This window comes from Adiantum capillus-veneris, chromosome 18 (assembly GCF_014529385.1).
Source record: "Adiantum capillus-veneris isolate H3 chromosome 18, ASM1452938v2, whole genome shotgun sequence".
Taxonomy (NCBI): Eukaryota; Viridiplantae; Streptophyta; class Polypodiopsida; order Polypodiales; family Pteridaceae; genus Adiantum; species Adiantum capillus-veneris.
In genome coordinates, this window is record NC_140948.1 from 74,312,023 (window position 1) to 74,331,875 (window position 19,853).

Genomic DNA, 19,853 nt, shown 5'->3' on the forward strand with positions numbered 1-19,853 from the left:
CAGTGGATTATTTGTCACGTTGGGCAGAAGCTAAGGCTGTCAAACAGATTACCAGTAAAGAAATGGGGAAGTTTGTGTACAAAGATATATGCTGCAAGTTTGGTGTGCCTTTGGAACTACTTTCTGATCGGGGACTAGGATTTAGAGGAGAGTTGTTTGATTTCCTTTGTGGAAAGCTTAATATACAACTTAGGTACAATTCTCCTTATTATCCACAATGCAATGGTTTTAATGAGAGATTTAATGGAGAATTAGTGAATATCTTGACAAAAATGACTCAGACACATGGGAAGACTTGGGATTCATAGTTGCCTTGTGCACTATGGGCTTATAGAACCGCTATCAAAACAAGCATAGGGTTTTCTCCTTATCACCTGTTTTATGGCAAGGAAGCTTTATTGCCCATTGAAGTGGAAATCCCCGCACTTAAGTGGTTGTTATTGGAAGGTGAAGAGCAGCGAGATGCTTGGCGAAAAAGGTTGTTGGATTTACAATGCTTGCAGTTAGACATAATTTTGGCCTTGAGTCATTATGAAGAAGTTTCAAAGAAGGCTCAAATGAAGGCCAATGAATGCTTCAAGGATAAAGGAATTGAAAAAGGTGATCTTGTGTTGTAGTACAATAGTAAACTGGACAATACTTTCCAAAAAAAGTTTCAAATTAAATGGGAAGGTCCTTCTACTGTTGTAAACAAGTTTGAAAATGGCACATATTAGTTGGCATACTTAAATGGTGCAGAGCATAAATACCGTGTTAATGGTTACAGATTGAAGAAGTATCTGGCATGTTTGATGACAATTGTGATTGATGAAATGCTATCAATAGAAGGAGACAATGCGGAGACATCTGAAAATGTGGATGAGGTTTCTGGGGATGAAATGCAACAGTTATTCATCCTAGGGACCTCTGCTTGTCATGAATGACTAAGCAGGCAAGGGGGGGGGGGGGGGGGGGGGTTGGCAAGCTATGTCAGGCATTTTTTGGGTGGAAATGAAGTTGCTAATCAATGCTAAAAATCTTGCTCACTAGCCCCGAGTACATAGCTGTACATAATGCTTTGAGTTTTCGGAGTGCTCTTGTAGAATTTATGTATAAAGGCTTGGTTATGCTTAGTCATTTGGATGAGTTTCGGGTTGTTCTAACTTCTAGAAGGTGGTTTTTAATAAGTGCTTTTAGTCGTGCTTGATAGCCGGTGAATCGGACTCATACATCATGAGTTACATGCATTGGAGGTGGGTAATACCCTACTTAGAAAGTGGATGTGGATGCATGCGAGAAAGGGCAAGTGGGATGATTTGATGGATTTAATTAGAAAAAGTGTGGCCGAGAATTTTTGGAAATAGCCGAAGAGATAGCTCCGAGCCGGGCTTTACAACATTGCATTTGGTGCTCGGAGTTACCCGCCACGCCTCCGCCAAGATTGCTCGGTGTGGGGAGCAAAACAGGAAATTTATTGGCTCAATTGGGGAGGTGGGAGGATGGTGCCAAGTGGCAATGGAATAACCCCACATGGGGGGGAGCAAGTGAAAATTGGAGGGTATAAGGGGGGGGAGTGGGTACCCCCTAAGGGTGTATCAAAGGAGTTAATGGAGCTTCTTGGCCTTGCTTGAGAGGGCTCGTGGACTTTGGGGAGAGGAGGGGGCGCCCAATTTGTGTTCCCAATGCCTAGACAGGTGCCCTGCCCACTTTTTGGTCCCCGAACACTGTCCCCCCCACTTGCCTTGGTCCAAAAGTGGTCGACAGCCCATTTTTTACCCAAATAAGGCTCAAAATGGACCAATAAAAAGATGCCTAAAGGGAGAAATGAAGTTGGCTAAGAGGAGAGAGAAGGTCCCTTGGGATAAGAGCCAAAAAAATCCCCTTTAATAGCTGCATTTCTCTACACACTTGCAAACACTTTCCAGAGACCTCCTTTTTGGAGCTTTTTCAAAACCCCGAACTTCAAATGCTTGTAATTTGCTCATTGCTTATCGGAATCAAGCATATGGATGCTCTACACACTCATGTTCTCTTATTCTCCTAATTCCAATTGTGTTTTTTGCTAGAGCTGTTCTTATCCAAGATTTACATGTGTTTAACACAAATGAATTCGACGATGCAGCGGTTGTTCTTTTCGACGGTGTGATCGATGCAAGGCTATAGGGGCATTATTTTTCATTGTCGTTTGCACTCCACAACATCTGAATGCTTTAGCCAAGGGAATGAGGTTTTGGCCATAGTGTTCAACAATATGGTGACACGATTGTCCAAGGATGAACGGGAACTCTTTACTTAGAAATCGGGACCAAAGTCTTTGGCATGCTAGGAAGCACAACTTGTTGGAAGAGTGTTGACCATAGTTACCTTACCCATCACTAAGAACCCTTCCATAAATTATTCATCTGTATTGACGACAATCCAAAGAGATTGGTTTGCCAAACTCAGACTACTTCAACTCAGAATATGGTTAGGCCTAGAAGACATGTTCTACTACTTGGCGATGCGCTCCCAAATATTAAGGATTGCCAAAGTTGCTAAGGAGTTTGAAGCTCTTGCAGCTGTCATAACAAATGAAAAGTTACAGGATAACTACATACCACATTGTCGCGTGGGAGGTCTGAGAGAATACCCTATTATGATAAATAAGACAACTATACTCCATTGGTGGAAGGATGTCACAATGGATATTACCGAGTACATTATGTCAGAGCCATTAGGATTTATTAAAAACTCTCGAGAAACCTTGTAGACTTTTGAAAACCCAAAGTTTTGTGATATAGATATTGGATTAATTTATTTGTTATTCTTTCTCCTAATCTTATCTAACTGTCTATTCTAATTGCTTTAAGGACTTCGAGAAGATTAGAATATTTTACTAGGTGCGACCTTGGTTGATATGGTGCAGTAAGTTACCATGCCTCCTACAGGAAATGCGGCTGCTGCTAGCGCAAATGTACCTATTGTTACTCAACACACCATCATCAATAGAGACATCAATGCTATGCTTCACAAGCCTCAACCTGGAAATTTTAGCGGGGAGCAAATATGTAGGCAAAGTTCTTGAAGATTGGATTGAGTGCATGGATGACTACTTTGATTTGGCTCATTCGTCAGCTGGTAAACAAAGCTATCATTGCTAAGTTCAAACTAGAGAAAGCAGCCAAGCATTGGTGCAGAGACCATTGCACATAAAACAATGTTGATCCTAATGCTACAACTTGGGATTATGAATGCTGCTCATCACCTTTTAGGACCTCAGTCACAGCTTTGCCTTTCCCTTTATCGTCGGTACTGTGCTGTGACTGGTGCACTGGTGAATTTCCAATGTTGCTGGGTTGCTGATCTCCCACTGATCTCTAGCTTGCTGATTACTCGACTGCTGACCTTCATATTGTTCTGGCTGGTCTGTGTTGGACTAATTTTCTCCTGTGGCCCCTGCTCCACCAGCATCAGATCCTAAAGGTGGAGATGGAGGAGAGTCATCATCATCATGCCTTTCTTCTGGTTCATCCTCCTTCTTGTCATCTTTTGCTACCTTATCATCATCCTCCTCAAGGATGTTTTGCTGCTCAATATAATTCAAGATATCTTGATTTACCAAAGCACCGTTGTATTCAGAGGGTTTATCCTGCAAATCACTCTGCATTGTTTCCATGAGTGCTCTTAGATTATCTATATTGAAAACAACATTCCCCTCTGGATCTCAACCAAATTATTATAGATATATCTCTCAGTTGAAGTAGCTTTCAAGGTAGTGTGACTAGTCAACAATGATTTAAAATCAACTCTCTTCATTCTCAGCATAGTTTCGAATCTGTCAGCAGCTCTTTCAGCTTCTGTCTTTTCTTCTCGAAGAGTCCGGACCTCAGAATCCATCTTAGATAACTTGTGTTCTAAATGCTGAATGGTCCTAGCCGATTTTCAAGGACACGGTGCCGCAGGGACTGAGTTCCTCTCTCGTGCTCCAACTTTGCAACTTGCTACTTAGTCTCCCTCAGTTCAGCTTTCAGCTTGGTCAATTCATCATTTGACATCGAGGCATCCAACATTTGTACTTTGGCATTCACAATAGTGTTCCAGGATGACTGAATAAGGACAAAACATCCATCAATCACTGTGGCTGGGTCACAGGCAACTGGCTCGTAAATTGTGACAAGAGCCATATATGGTAGTGTAGTGTAATCAGATTTGTGTAGGAGTAGACGTCCTTTGAGAGGATGAGTCTGCAACTGTTGTAATCAATCCTTCTTCATTAAATGTAGAGCCGCCTCACTTTAAGGAATGGAAACCTTACCCAGTGGACTCGAAGGTACCGCTGGTCCTTTTCCCTTATCAGTCTGACCTGCTGCTTGCTTAGTACTGGTCCTTTCTGACTGGTCTTTTCCTTCACATGTGGTTGTTGAAACTTGCCCTGCTATTTAGCTTATTCCACCAGCGGTCTGGACGATAGGTTGTTCTGACTGACCAGGTGAAGTCTGGTCTGCTGGAGTCTTTCAACAGTCATTGTTTTAACTTGACTTTCCAGCTGCCTGAGGAAAGCACTACTGTTGGCCAATGTAGTTTTTGGCCTTTTCAAACTGCCAGCCTCCTCTTGTGTGGCTTTCCTCTTTTGCCCAGTGATGGCTAACTGGTTATCAGGGGCTTCCTCATTTGGTGACAATTCCACATTGTTAGTTACTGGAAAGGGCTTCTAGCTCCAAGCCATCCTTACCTGGCCATGAGCATTCGGAGAAGTCACCCAATAAAGGAACTCCCAAACATACCAGGCTTTGAACACATTTTGAGACTTCAATTTAGCAGTCTACTGAAGTATATTATGTGACAGAATCTGACATAGATTGATGGGAACTGTGGCGTCCATTTTTTTGCTAATAACATAGCAAACAATTTTTTTTGACACATAAGTTGGGTTATTTTTGAGACTCACAGCTTCAGCTACAAAGTGGTAAGCAGCAAGAATGTCCAGACCTGCTACTGGAACCCCTTGCACGCTCGCTTTGTGTCTCTTCTTGGCAACCTCATCTTCTTTCAGCGTTGCACTGATCTGTTTTGCAATTGCTATAGCTGGCTTTGGCTCATTTGGCATTTTGAATGCAAAAGCAATGTTCTTAGGTGTTACCGACACCTTTCTACCGTAGAACATAGCGCTTCCATCTTCCACATCGAAAGTATCAAGAACTTGTCTAATGATAGTTGTGTCAAACTCAATTCTTGTGGCTTGCACAACCACATGCAAGTCCCATAGTCGGAGTAACGTTTCAGTTTGCTTAGTGAACACATACCACTGTATTTTACTGTGAGGAATAAGTGGAAGAGAAGATTTTGCAGCAGCAATAAGTGCCTGGGTTTCCTCTACAGTTTCTTGCATTCTTTCCGATATTTTCTTCCTACCCATACACCGTGAAGATGATGACTCAGTAGAGGAGGAAGAAGAAGACTTACTTGAAGCTTCAAACCTGTATCCTGGTGTAGCTGGTAAAGATAAACAGTAATCAGTATTTTCCTCAGATAGAGAAGTTTGTGGTTGTAGTGATGAAACTTTAGAGCTTGGCGATGCCGAATGGATAACAGAGGCAGACGTTGTGTAGGAGATTTACGAGAAAAAATACCCACGCACCTTACTATTATACGCGTCTGCGCCATAAAAGCTCCACTACTTACCGTTCCTAGAGTCCTGTGCACCGCAAATGACGTGGCACACATGCATTGGCTAATTCTCTCCATCTTATCTGAAATGATTACTACTATTAGTCCAACTGACCCTTTTTCCCATAAAGGCTGATATTGATTTTGACACTTTACTGATTCTGATACTGCCATGGTGTTATCGTACTGAGATTTTTATGACCTTTTGACTGGTTCTGGAACTGGATGTACATGGAAAAGGCTTAAAATAGTTGATTCTGGAATTTGCTGGTCCTCAGTTCCCAGATTACCAGTACCCTTATTTCTGGAATTCGCCCTGTCTTCTGAATAATAAATCTTGATTTTCGCCCCATTATATACCCCTAGAAGCAGTAATCCAGATAAATCTTTCAATCTAACCGTGCCATTGGAGAACACCCAATCCACTTCGTATGGACCTGCCCAAGCTATTTTTAAGTTCGATTTCTTAGGGCCTAGCTTTGACTGATATAATAGAACCAAATCTCCTTTCTGAAACTCCCTTACTCTAATTCGTTTGTCATGCCAGTGTTCCCTTCTTTGTTGAACAATTTCTTGTTCTAGCATAGCCCTCTGACTTAACTCATCCAACTGTGTTAACTCCTACAGTCTCTGCCTCAGATTGTGATTAAAATCTAACCCATACTCGACTGCCATCCTGAGGCTGGGTATGACAAATTCCATAGTCACAATAGCTTCGGTGCCATACACCATTCTAAATGGTGTCAATCCCGTGGAGACCTTATAAGATGTCCGATATGCCCATAGAGCTGTTTAAAGTTTCAAGTCCCACTGATGTGGCTCTTTTTGCACAATCTTAGTGAGAATAGTCTTGACAGTCTTGTTACTGCTTTCGGCTTGCCCATTGCATCTAGGATAATATGGTGTGGATTTTCGATGCTTGATTGAAAGCATATCCATGAGAATATCCATAGTGTCATTGATAAAATGCGTACCCTGATCTGACACAATCTCCACAGGACATTCGTATCGACAAACAATATTCTCAAATAGAAACGTAGTAGTAGATTTTGTCGTGTTGTCGGGAAGAGCCTTAGCTTCTACCCATTTGGTCACATAACAAGTGGCCGTCAATATATATCTATTCTTCCTTGGAGTAATTTTCTTGAAGGGACCCATAAAATCTAGACCCCACACCCAGTGGCTGAACCGGTGTGAGAGGAGTCATATCTGCTGCGTGGGTTTGCCCATTCTTTGGCATATATCACAAGTTCTACAAAAGCTTTTGACATCATATATTAAAGTCTTCCACCATAAACGAGCATGAAGAATCTTTTTGAAAGTAATATCAGTAGAAAAATGTCCTCTAGAATCCCCATTATGTGCCTCTGAAATGACTTGCATTCGTCCCTCCATAGACACACATCTGCGAAGAACCCCATCAACTCCCAATCTGTAAAGTGCTCCTCCAATGATGGTGAACTTTAGACTCTTAATAATCAGAGACTTCTTCTGATTCTGAGTCCAGTTATCTGGGAATCCTCCTTTAGAAAGAAACTGAAATACCTCATACAGTTCTGGATCAGTTGATTCTGCCGCTGTTAACTAGAATAGTTCTGCATCTACTGGCTCGTCTCTTAAAGACACTTTAAAGTAGCCATCCGTACTCCTTGACAGGAAATCATTACCACAATGGTTCTTGCCGGGCTTATGGAAGATATGAAATTCGAATTCCATCAGGAACATCATCGAGCGTATCAGTCTACCTTGAATAATGACTTTATTGATAAAAAATAATAAGGCCTGACGATCCACATAAAAATGAAATAGATTGCCCAGAAAATAATGTTTGAATTTGGTAGCACTGAAAACCATCCCTAAGGCTTCTCTTTCAGTAGTTGTATACCCTTCTTCAGCGTGACTGAACCTGCGACTAGCAAAGTATACTAGATAATCGGTTCTACCTTTGGGTTGAGCCAGTATTGCTCCCATTGCCAGTCTTGAAGCATCGACATGTACATGAAAAATGACGTCCCAATTTGGTTGTCAAAGAACTGGCTTACTGATAATAGCATTCTTTAAATTCCGAAAACTCTCCTCACATTCATCTGTCCAACTAAACTTGCTGGTCTTCTTTGTAAGTTCATACAAAGGTAATGTTTGGGAAGCAAACTTGTGCACAAATTGTCGATAAAAATTGATATATCCCAAAAAAGAGCTTAACTCTAACACATTCCGAGGCGCCTTGGCCTGTTGGACACACTGGATCTTGTCATTGGCCATTTCTATACCATTCCTGGACACTACGTATCCCAATAACTATCCTTTCCAGACTAAGAAAACATATTTGAATGGATTTAAACAAATCCTCTTTTCCTGACAGCACTGGAAAACCATTTCAAGAAAAAGTAAATGCTTCTCCTCCATTGAATATATAGTAAAATCATCCATAAATATTTCAAGGAATCGGTGAACCCAGCCTTTAGAAGGTTATCAATCTCTTCCTTGACCTTCTTGGCGTAATTTGGATTCATTCGGTATTGCTATAGCCGTACTGGTCTAGCATCTGGCTTCAATGGTATTCGATGTTGACATACCTCTGGATCTACTCCTTTAAGATCAGTATGTTCCTGTGCGAACACATCCTTGTACTGCTGGAACATATGTCGAGCCTTCTCTTTTATCTTAGAATTTAGATGCTTGTTGACTTTGATCAATCTTGGATTTTCCTCAGAACCTAAATTCCATTCCTCTATTTCCTGGTCATCTGGAAGTAGCCAGTTAGGCCCTCCGCCTTTTCTCTTGGTTGATTCCTCAGCGTAATCCAGGATGGTCCTCTGATTTCTGAACTGCCATTCTAATTCTCAGTAACTTCTTCCAAGTGTTCAGAATCCACTGGTATACTGGAATTAACTGGTTCTTCTTGTCTTCTAGTTAGCTGAACTGGCCTTTCTTCAAAGTTCTGCTCAGTGAACTAGTCTAGGAATTGCTTCTTTTGCTTTTCAGCCTGATCTTTGTCCAGTAACACTGCGTTGAGATCTATCTTGACTAATGAAAAATATTCATTGCTGCCAGCATTCTCTCAATTTTCTTCACCTTATACTTCTGGCAAAGCTCTTCAGGTCTCAACTCCTTTTTCCAGATCCTAGTGTTGTTCGTCCGAATCTGAATTCTACTGCTGCCACCTTGTATTATCAGCGTCTGATTAGCATAGTCATGAAGAGCCTGTGCCGTTTGCAACAATGGGCGCCCTAATAACATTCTATATGCACCTTGCACGTCTAATACTAGGAAGCTAGTTTTGAACTTTTCCTTGCCCACTCTTATCTGCATGCCCTCTATCATACCAGTTGCATGCACTACTCGATGGTCCGCCATTCGAACTTTGAAAGGTGTAGGTTTCAAATTTTTAATTCCCATCCTTTGCTGAAGATGTGCCCCCAGGATGTTTATCCCTGCTTCGCCATCTAGTATGACACCAGATAGTGACTCCCACAGTTTCCTAACTTTATAATCTACTTGGATCATTGGCACTTCATCATCTTTGACAATAGCCAAGTCAACCGTTCTGGCTTTCACCTCAGCCCTCCTTCGCTGTTTGATGAAATTCGCAACTTCAGGCAAGGTTTTTCTAATGTCCTCTAACTTCATCGTGAGTTTCTGAATTCTGTCACAAATTTTGACATGAATTTCCTCCTCCTCATGATCAGAGTTACTCTCAGAACTTGAAGAAATGGTAGTGTCTGCACAATACCATTCCTTTGTTCTAGTGCTTTCAGCTCCCTTGTCAGTCACTAATTCTTCCATCAATCCTTGAACTGCAACCAACATGGTCTCATGTGTTCCAGACCCTGACTGATTTGGTTGTGCTTTCTCAGAAGACTTTGCTGGTATCTTTTGAATGACCCAAGCATCAGAATTCTTTGGCTACTCTGGCAGCTTCTTGGTTAAATCCTCTGTGATTTTTGCCACCAATTATCTCTGCTCCTGCCATTCATCAACCACCTTTTCTTTACCATTGGCTTTCCACACCTCTCTCTGTTGATCCCATTTGCTACTTTTAGGATTAACTGGTTTTGCTGGAATTTCTGGGATTCTTCAATCACTACCCTTTTGCTGCGTGTAACCACTCATACAGGAACTGGTTTTGGGGTTTTCACCTCAGTAGCCGTAGTAATAGGTGTTTTTGGACACTGAGCCCCGAAATGCTCATACTTGCCACAAGTATAGCAATTCAGACTTCGACTCTGGAAATTACCACGACCTTGGCCCCGGCCAGTACCCCCTTGGTATCTGCCGCACCCCGTACCAGCATCACTGATACCTAATTTCTCTTCTTGGGGTACACTGGTAGTCTCCACTTTTACTGGTTTGGCATTAGTAAATGCCACCACAGACAGATCTTTCCCCTTCTTAAAGTGATGAATACGAATTCCATAGATGGTCGTAAGCTTTGCAGTAAGTACACTATGGACATTCATTGGAGACATGGTCTTTGTATTTACACTTTGAACACCAAGTTTCTGCTCTTCTTACTGGTTGTTTGGTCTGGCTGATTTCAAAAATCTGCCGGGCCATCTCATCAATCTTTCTAGACCAAGACCCCTTCTTAGTCTTGTCTTTGCTCCTCTCATCTGATCTGCTTTCAGAATTACTGGAGGTCTTATTGGAATCAGAGTTCTTAGTAGAAGTACTGCTATCATTGGACCTCCTTTTCTTATGACTTCTTTCCTTCTTACCTTGCAGTTCCAGCTTCAAGGCTCGCTGCAACAGATCATTAAATTTCTTGGTTGGTGCAGGCACCTCTTGTGCCCTAAGCTTCTTACTTCGAGAACCATTTAAAAACCATGGCAATAATTGTTTTTCTGATGGTGGTTCTTGTAGTTGCCTTGTCAGTTCCTTGATTTTCTCAACATAGCTTCTGACCGATAAATTCCTTTTCTTTATCTTTTCCAATTCACAGAGGATATCCTCATCTCCTCTGTTATCTAAATATTCCAATCGGAAAGCTTTGAGTAGTTTGTTATATGATTTGAGTTGGCAAGCTCGGTAATGGTAGTACCATTTCCTTGCTGTCTCCTTCAATGTCTGAGGAAAGTGTTCCCCCAGTCATCTTCATCAATGTTTTTCAACTCAGCATACTGTTTGAAGGCTTGGATATGAACATCCGGGTCATCTCTCTTCCCACCCTTGAATACTGGAAAAGAAATTTTTAATGAAGAGATATAATCATGTCGATCATCATCGTTTCGGCCTCTTCTCATCTTAGGAACCTGACTCCTTTTTGAAGATTTCTTGTAATGATCTGTAGCTGCATCTCACCTAGAGTTAAACTTTCTCTTTAAAACCGCATAGCTTAAGAGTGTCGTCTTTTGCTGTGTAGAGGTAGCTTGGGAGTAAATTGTACTTGCTAAGTACCTTGTAGGATTGTAGGATTAGGTTGGGATTTTAAGAATGATTGATAAACAAGACAAGTCTTAAGATCACTGCTCAAGAAACCATAAAAAACAAGAAAACAAGTGTTTGTGGACACCTTCCACAACCCAATTACAACAGAACCTAGGAGTAGGGTAAGTAGAATCCGAGGGGGGATCTCAAATCATTGCTCACTCCGAAAGATCATCTGTCAGTTGTTTATGTGAAGGTGCAAAATTTCAGATCTACGGCTTGAAACAACACCAAAAGACTGTCAACCACTAAAACTGGCTGCAGATTATGCTTATAAAAGTTGTATGAACCAGTGGGTAAGCATAAAGATGCATTTGAGGTAAATTTTCAAGAGTTTGAAAAAACTCAAATTATTTACATTTCTTGAGAATTTAGGCTAAATTATGTTTTGAATTGATTCAGAGGCTTAAAACATGTCACAAAAAGACCGAGCATTGGAAAAATTGTTCATTTGAGGCCAAAAGTAAACAATCACGATTATTTACATCTAGCTAAAAACTAATTAAGGTTGTGACTAGAGACTCCATGCATGATTACAAACATCTTTTGTGAAGGCTCATAGAGTTTGGATCACAAAACAGACCAAAAACTTCGAAAAAATTGAAATCTAGATTGATTGTCGAGAAATTGAGTTTGACTTGGTAAATCTTGTTCAAATTTTGTGAAACTTGACTCAGAGGCTTAGTCTAAAGTGTTTAACATGTGTGTATGCTCACACGACCAAAAATATGATAAAATTTGATAGATATAAATAATCACAATTACTTACTTTTGTCCAATTTTCAAACATTTTTGGCTAACCAAGCATACCACAGATTCCATCGTGCTGTATTGAACACTCACATCAAATTGGGTGAAGTTTGTATCTCTAAAGTGAAAATTGTGGCCAGTTTTGTAACGACAATTTGCAAACACAAAACTGTTGACAAATTGAGCAGGGTTTATCCAAACTTGGTGAAACTTTGCTAGGGAGCTTAAGTTGAGTTGCTATACCTATTTGTATCATCAATCCTGAAAAACCCAAGAAGTATTTAATCACGATTATTTACATCTACCCTAGATTTGAGATTTTTTGCACAACTGAGTATACCATAAGGTCAAGCTTATAAAGTAGACTACTCATATCAAATTTGGTAAAATTTGGATCACAAAAGTGAGACTTAAGCCAGATTCTTGAAAACTGAGTCTGCGGACATTAAACAGTGATAACTAGGACAAATCTCGTTCAAACTCAGTGAAACTTTTCCAGAGACTACAACAAGGTGTCTATAATGGCAAAACAATTCTAAAAAGTAAGAAAACTAAGAAAAGTAAATAATCAGATTATTTACTTTTAAGTCCCAGAGCAAGATTTTGGACTTTTGAGCTTGTACAGTGTTAGGACAACATAATACAAGGCCACTAATCAAGTTTGGGTTCCATCGGATCCAAATTAGTACATGTTAACTTAGTTTCTAGGTTGCAGATTAGTCCTTTAGCTCTTTGCAAGGGTAGAATTTGGAAGTCTCATTTGCTGACTCACTTAGCTCAGATTGAAGTGATATACACAGACCGATCACAATATTTAGCAAAAATTGTACAGTCTTTGAGAAAAAGCAGTTAACTTGGTTAAAATAACTGTTGGAATTAGGGTTGCAGAGAAACGCACACAGCTTGGAGAAGACGAAGGAAGCTCAAGGCACACAATAGAGAGTGTATTACTTGGTGTGCAATGGAAAGATAGATAGCCCTAGAGTGATGGGCGTATATACAATGCACGGGGGAAAAAACCTCCTAAAGAGGGAAAAAATGCCCCGGCGGTCCTAGTGTGTTCACACACATCACTACCACATGTATATGGTAACAAATCCCTCCTGGAGTGATGCGGTGAAAGAGAGCTAGAACATAAGTAAAGGGAAGTGCCATGCCCTGAGGACAGGATCAGTCCACAAAGGGGAGTAAGCCCAAAGCTTTGCGAAAAGCTTCAAGCTTCTCACGAGACAATGCCTTTGTGAAAAGAGCTGCAAGGTTTTCCTGTGTTGGCACATAAGCCAAGCTGATCTCTCCTGCTGAGAGCCTCTCCTTGACATAGTGGTAATGTACCTCAATGTGCTTTGTGCGAGCATGAAAAACTGGGTTCCTCGCAACTGCCAATGCGCTCTGACTGTCAGTGTAGATAGTGTTGGCAGTGTCCTGTCCAACACCCAAATCAGCCATAAGGCGTCTGAGCCATACACACTCAACCGTAGCTGTGAAGACTGCCCTGTACTGAGCCTCACAACTCGAAGTGGCCACAGTAGGTTGTTTCTTGATCAATGATGATATACATGAGCTGCCAAGCATGAAACAAAAACCACTTGTGGACACTCGCGTGTCAAAACAACCAGCCCAATCTGAGTCCGAATAAGCATGTAAGTCCGGCAGCAATGATCCCCCCTTGGGATAAAACAAGCCAAGATGTAAAGTGCCACTAAGGTAGCGAAAAATCCTCTTGACAGCCTGCCAATGCTTAGACCCTGGGCTATGCATAAATCTGCTGACCTGTGAGACTGCAAACTGAATATCCGGCCTCGTGTTGCATACATAAATGAGGCAACCAACAACAGTTTGGTAAAGAGTGACATCAGCAGGATCACCAACATCATGTAGACTCAACTTCAAACCTGTTTCCATGGGAGTGGCAATAGGTTTGCAATCCTCAAGTCCAAAATTACATAACAATGTCTCTATGTAACTTTTCTGACACAAGGCAATACCATCATCACACTGCTTAAACTGTATACCCAAATAATGATGCAACAACCCCAAATCTTTCATCTTGAAAGTAGCATTCAAATCAGCCTTAAATTCAGCAATATGTCTCTCATTTGGTCCAGTGATCAGCAAATCATCAACATAAAGAACCACAATGAGAAGTACATCACCCTCACACTTTACATACAATGTGCTTTTTGTTGGACTATTACGAAAGCCTTGTTTGACCAAATGAGTGTCAGCTTTCTCATACCAAGCACGAGGAGATTGCTTCAACCCATACAAAGCCTTGTTACATTTGCACACTTTGTCCTCTTGTCCTTTTATGACAAAACCGCGAGGCTGCGTTACATAAACTTCCTCAAATATGTCACCATTCAAGAAAGCAGTAACAATGTCTGATTGATGTACATCCCAACCAAAATGAGCTGCCAATGCACATAGAAAACGCACAGTAGTCATACGACAAGTGGGAGCAAAAGTCTCTTCATAATCTATGCCTTTTTGCTGTGCATAACCCTTTGCAACAAGTCGAGCCTTATGGCGATCGATCTCACCATCCGGCTTGCGTTTCAACTTGTAAACCCATTTCGTACCAATGGCCTTTTTGCCAGGAGGCAAATCACATAAAGTGCATGTGTCATTTTCTATAAGTGCATCATATTCTGATTGCATGGCAGCCATCCAATTTTCTGAATTTTGTGCTTCATCAAAAGTCAGAGGCTCCTCAACATCATGTAAGCTAGACACAGCGAAAGCAGAACAATCTGATGCATAAGATGCATGGCGAGAGCCTGAACGAGTACGACTAGACAAAGGTGCATCCAATTTACTGTCACTCAAAGTGTGCACCAGCCATTTTGGCATACCTCTAGCCTGCTCATTTTCAGCCCTTTCCTCATCAAGTACATCATGTACATCTGCATCAGTAATAGGCTGATCTAAAATATTTTCAAAAACCCCCATAGGCTGTACATTTGCCTCATTGGAACTTACATTCGTATTTCCACCACTGAAAAGAGGAAACAAAGTGTCATAAATGTCCTGTGAGCTTACATTACTGTCTCTAGAACATGACAGCAAGGGCTGAACAGAATCTTCCACAAACACTACATCCCGAGAAACCAGAATACGTTTTGTTTGCGGATGATACAACCTGTAACCTTTGCTTTCAACACTATAACAACCAAAAATACATTTGACAGCCTTATCATCCAATTTTCTACGTTGCACTTGTGGCACCAAAGCATATGCCAAACAGCCAAAAACACGCATGTGCTCAATAGAAGGCTTTCTATCATGCCATGCTTCATATGGAGTAATAGACTGCAAAGCTTCCGTAGACACCTGTTAAGTACATAAGTGGCACACATGATGGCCTCAAGCCAAAAAGAATGCAGTAAAGCTTGACTTTTGACCATACATCGTGCCATTTTCGTCAGTGACCTGTTTTTCCTCTCAGCAACACCATTTTGCTGAGGCGTATAAGGCACTGTACATTGGTGTTTTATCCCACGACTAGCCAGAAATGCATTAAATTCATGAGACATGTACTCCCCCCCTCGATCGGAACGGAGGGTGCCCATAGTACATTTCGAGACATTTTCAGCCATAGCCAGAAATTGTTTGAAGCACATAAAAACTTCGGACTTCTCTTTAAGCGGAAATACCCATGCATGCCTAGAGTAATCATCAATGAAAGTCACGAAGTACAGGTAATTGCCCAAGGACGGAGTTTGCATGGGCCCACAAACATCACTATGCACAAGCTGCAACCTGCATGTGGCCCGAACTGAACCATCCTTTTGAAACTTAGAACGCTGCATCTTACACAAAATACAGCCTTCACAAACATGTTTGACAGGTGCTTCAAGAGGTGGCAAAGAAGCAACCATGATAGATTTCTGCAAATGCAGCAAATTGGCAAAATCCAGATGACCAAAATGTGCATGCCAAAGTTTGCATCTGAAATAGCCCTTGAATCTGCAACAGCATTTGCAAAATTTTGTCCACACTTGTCATACAAAGTGAGCTTATACATCCCATGACACAAAAGGCCAGATGCAACAATTTCATCACCAAAACTGAGATAATGAACCGTACATTTGTCATCCACAAATTTGACTACAAGTCCAAGTCTAGAAAGTGCGGATACAGACACATTAGGAAAAATATGAACCCTCTAGGGGCCCTTTGGGATTAAGGTTAATTAGAGGCCAGCCAATAGGAAGAGGGTGGTGGACACACTCTATACCCTCAAAAAAGTAGGGGGACAAGGTAGCCTTACACCTCTTAATGGCCTCTTACCTAGTGAGAAGGTAAGGGAGGTGACTAGGGGAAAGGGAGAGGGGGGGGACCACTTTGACCTTTTTTCCCCCACTTTTTGGCCCGGATTTAAAAATACACTAAAAATTTCAAAATTTTAAATTTCAAGTTTTCCCTCCTTAAAAGGTCCCCTAACCTATTTCATGGTCAAAAAAGTATTTTTGACCTCCAAAAGTAAAAAACGTGCACTAAAAAATTCCAAAAAATTAAATTTTTTCAAAAAATTTCAAAACATCATTTTCCACCCTCCAAAGTCTTTCCAAACCTATTCTATAGCTGAAAGTGATTTTCTCTCTCTACAAACCCTTTTCCAAGCTCTCCATGGCTGCAACAACCACATGCACCCCCTATAGTCCAACATTATCTCTCTACTATCTTTCTCCCATCTCCATTGTAGCACCAAGCAAGCTTCTTCCCCATCTCTTCCCCTTGCCCACCACATAGTTCCACACCAAGCTAGCTCCTCTCCCTTCTCTCATCTCCATTACAGCATGAAACAAGATTCTCCTCCTTCTACTTTCATTCACTCGCACTACATGGAAACCTCTACTCCCGAAGGTGGAAAAAGCATCAACTCACATGACTTGCATACCACAAGAACAGGAGGTGTGAATAGTGCATGGGCATTGCAAGGATTCATCTCCAATATAAAGATAGAATGGTGAAAAAACTACCCTTGTAGCTTACATTCAGAGCTTAAGATCATCTCCATCTTTAAGTTTATCATGTTGGAGGGAATTAACCTCTTTATGGATTTCAATGTTTAGGTTTCACACCTCATAACATTGGGTGGTGCTATTTTGTTGATGGCTTTGGTGCGCCATCTATAGTTTTGTAGCATGTGATTGAGTCTCACAATGTAAGTAAGTTGTGTTATCTATGGAGAGTCATCAAAGATTTTTCTTATAATTTATTCTTTGTATAGTTGTCATTAGATAGTTTATCTATAGTTTTGTAGCATGTGATTGAGTCTCACAATGTAAGTAAGTTGTGTTATCTATGGAGAGTCATCAAAGATTTTTCTTATAATTTATTCTTTGTATAGTTGTCATTAGATTATTAGAATGATATCATTTTGTACTTTATAACTTTGTGCTCACATAATCTGTTGTTTACTTACAGACTTGTTTTGAGAGGACATGAGCAAGCAACCATGTGCAGAGATGGAAATCACCCTATTTTTGTTCCGTGAGGAACCTTTCACTACCATGTTAAAAGATTTTGATAAGAATAGTAGGATTTTTGTAGAATCTTGAACCAATAGGTACTCTCTAGGAGCTCTTAGAAAAGCCATCCCTATAGTACTACTATCTTCCCTAGTGTCATAGACACACAAATACTCGTGTATATGAATCTCTAGATGAGAAATACCAATACTTGTAAGAGAAGCCTAACAGCAACAACATTGTCTCCATTTGTAATTATTTTTATGAGGCTGGATTCCTCTATAAATGCAATATAAATATTTCTTTTTGTTAAATGGTGTCGCACTGAGTGAGAGTATTTTATTTAGATTACTGGAGTTTCATACAGATTTGAGAAATATTGTTGATTTTTTTGGATATTCTGATTTGCCTGTAAGATGTTTGAAGTTTCAAGTCTTAATCATTCCACCATGAAGAAATTCATGCAATATTTTGATTTCAGTTTAATCACTAATGGTTATTCTTATTAAGTGGATCATAACCTTTGTCAAGATGTCCTCATTTGGGGATGTTGAATATATATCAATAGCAACATTTCAAAAGTTGAGAAAGCTAAATTCTTGCTTTCCAAAATGTTATTGTTTCCATACTATGCCTATGCCAAGCTTGACTTAGAGAAATGACAACTTGAGATGGAGGTGTAGATATATAGGGGTGAATTATTATTGATTCTTGTTTCATCATATATATTATAAAGCCTTTGAGTTTCCACCTTTTTGAGTAGTGTTGACAAGTTTTTGGTATCAAACTTTCTTAAATATCCCTATTCATTCGCTATTGGTAGCTATTTATTTGGTATTGTTAAAGATCATACCAATAGCTATCGCCTTGTGAACTTAATTGTTGAATTGCGGATTTGATTTTTACTATGTAGCTCATTTGGATAGAGAAAGTGTAAACATAAATTATAGATACATGCATTGTTAATATAGAAGATATGTATCACTCGAACCTATATAACTGCTAATCAAGAAACCTTTGGTCGGATACTATAACAATAGGGGTCACATGTGGTTTTAAATACCAAAGAAATGGCTTAACCAAAACATTTCCAAGAACACGAGGTGAACACAAGGAAGTAAAAATTGGCTCCTTGTTTGGTTGATTTCTAGTGCTAAATGTTCTGAGTGCACAAAATTTGTGAGGCCTTTGACCTTGCGAGTTCACTAAAGTATATGTAACATAGCACATGTCTTCAACAGAAGGGAATTTATATTCTTGTAAAGTTACAGAAACATGTGTAGGTAAGGCCTATAAGGGCTACTTTCAATCCATTGTGGTGAACGCACATGATATAGGAAAATTTGACATAGTGAATACTCCGGACATCAAACACTACAACTCTATCTCATGGCCATACATTAAAACAAAGCCCCTATTTGTCATTTTGAAGCCCCAGCGACCCTCAACAAAAGGGACCACAACGGCGCGTAGAATGCCCATCCAGGCACAAATAGGGACCAAGATATTTCCAAGAACAGGGGATGGACACAAGGAAGTAAAATATGGTTGATAAGCATGATACAAGGTTTAGGTATCTGCCATTTGGGGGGGGGGGGGGGGGGGGAGGGGTTGCTATGAACACATTAAACTGCCCAGTTCTATCTCATGGCCATGCATTAAAAAAAGCTTGTACTTGCCATTTTAGGGGCCCAGGGACCCTCAACAAGAGGGGCCACAAGGGCGTGCAAACTGGCCATCCAAAAATTTTGGATGGCCAGTTTGCGTGCCCTTGTGGCCCCTCTTGTTGAGGAATTTTTGGATGGCCAGTTTGCGCGCCCTTGTGGCCCCTCTTGTTGAGGGTCCCTGGGCCCCTAAAATGACAAGTACAAGCTTTTTTTAATGCATGGCATGATACAATGTTTAGCTATTTGCCATTGTGGAGGGGGGGGGAGTTTGCTATGAATACATCAATTTGCCTAATTCTATCTCATGGCTCTGCATCAAAAAAAGCCTGTACTTGTCATTTTAGGGCCCCAGGGACCCTCAACATGAGGGGCCACAAGGGCGGGCAAATCAGCTATCCAAAATTTTTGGATGGCTGATTTGCCCGCCCTTGTGGCCCCTCATGTTGAGGGTCCCTGGGGCCCTAAAATGACAAGTACAAGATTTATTTTTATGCATGGCATGATACAATGTTTAGCTATTTGCCATTGTGGGGGGGGGGGGGAGTTTGCTATGAATACATCAATTTGCCCAATTCTATCTCATGGCTATGCATCAAAAAAAGCCTGTACTTGTCATTTTAGGGCCCCAGGGACCCTCAACATGAGGGGCCACAAGGGCGCGCAAATCAGCCGGCCAAATTTTGGATGGCTGACTTGCGCGCCCTTGTGGTCGGTTGATTTGCGCGCCCTTGTGGCCCCTCATGTTGAGGGTCCCTGGGGCCCTAAAATGACAAGTACAAGATTTATTTTTATGCATGGTCATAATTCATGTTGGACTTTTAGGCTGTTTTCAAGAGCTTCTAGTGTTCAATTGGCTCTGAATCTGTCTGGGCTTGTCTCACATAAATTTGTTCATCTCGTCGCGCTCTTC